Source organism: Egretta garzetta, unplaced genomic scaffold (assembly GCF_000687185.1).
Source record: "Egretta garzetta isolate BGI_Z169 unplaced genomic scaffold, ASM68718v1 scaffold840, whole genome shotgun sequence".
Classification (NCBI taxonomy): domain Eukaryota; kingdom Metazoa; phylum Chordata; class Aves; order Pelecaniformes; family Ardeidae; genus Egretta; species Egretta garzetta.
The window spans coordinates 177,837-179,265 of record NW_009258262.1 but is presented as its reverse complement, the minus strand read 5'-3'; positions in this window follow the sequence as shown (position 1 = coordinate 179,265).

Sequence of the window (1,429 nt, the reverse complement as noted above, 5' to 3'; positions counted from 1 at the left end):
AGAAAGGACGCAGGAATCAAGAGCCAGCTCTAATAACTTGACATTTGTTGTTCCTACCGTCCCATACTAGTCTGCCCATATGCCCAACTCAACCTCCAGCCTAAAGGGAGAGGCAAACGCTTGAGTAGTTGTCTGCTACATTGAAGGCAGGGCAGTTTATTCTTGGTACTTCTTAACCTGAAATCTTCAAGGTCAGATAATCTTTGCTCACTGCAGTTGTTCTTTAACAGAAATCACCTGAAACTCTAGCACCCTGACAGGAGAGGCACCATCACAGATCATCTCTATGCTGCTTTTGCTCTAGCAGGTGCATCCTTGATGCCCAACCTCCCTGCAGCTGCTGGATCCTGCTGCAGCTGAGGAGGGCATAGATGGAGAGCTCTGTAAGGAAAAGGCCAGCATCTGTTTTGGTGGCCTTGAGCTTAAAGTGGAGGGTCCCTGGGACCAGACTCGGTGCGTGGATAGAGGCAGTCTGCCCTATCTCCGGGTCAGAGGAAGGGAGGAGAGGCCAGCAGAAACACAGGAGTGATGCAACCTGTGAAGGAAGGTCACAGATCTGGATGACAAAATTAAGAAAAGCCACAAGGTCTCTCGGCTTGCGGTCGTACCAAATGGTACTGAACGCTCCAAGACCAGTCTCTCCTCTCTGAAACATGCCACTGGCTTGTCCTAAGTAGTATTGACACACATAAGGCTGGCAGGAGGAATTAAACTGCCATTAACTCCTTGTGGTGTTGTTTAGGTAGCTAAGCAGCCAGAGAGTGAGCAGAGGGCTTGGCTGCCCTCGGCAGCTTTGCTTTTGCTGAGGGAGCAGCAAAAAGGAAAAGCTGAAATGAAAACAAACAAACAAAAATTACTCCTACGCTTCCCTAAAAGGAGGAAGAACCTCTCCTAATTAGCTAACTTTAGGAAGAAAAAAACCCCACAGCATCAACAGATGTCACAGCCAGTCAGGAGAGAAGCTGTGCACGGACCTTTGAATGTATCTATCCCACTGCAGCTGAGGCTTTAAAGGGTGATGTATTCTGAGCCTCCCATGTCTTCTGATGTTTAAAGATTTACAGAATTTACTGATAGAATTTCTACTTTCAAGTAAGACTCCTACTGACGCACGTTGACATGTCCTAGGAGCTTCACACAACTGGTTTCCTCCCACTGTCCTTCTCCAGACTGAAAGCCACACTGGAAGTTTCATCAAAGATTACTTTGGAACCACTTTTGGGATTTAAATCCCAACAGTGGGCACCCTCTATGGTGATCCCAAGTTTACACCTGCTGCTTGTGCCAATAGGAAATTGTCCTCCTCACAAGGCTGATGCAGCCTTTTAAGCAAAAGGAGAAACAATCTTGTTTCTGCATCAGGACCCTGGAGGCTGGATTCTGTTCCTGGTCTTCCTCTGTCACCTGATTTTGGGCACATCACTGAATC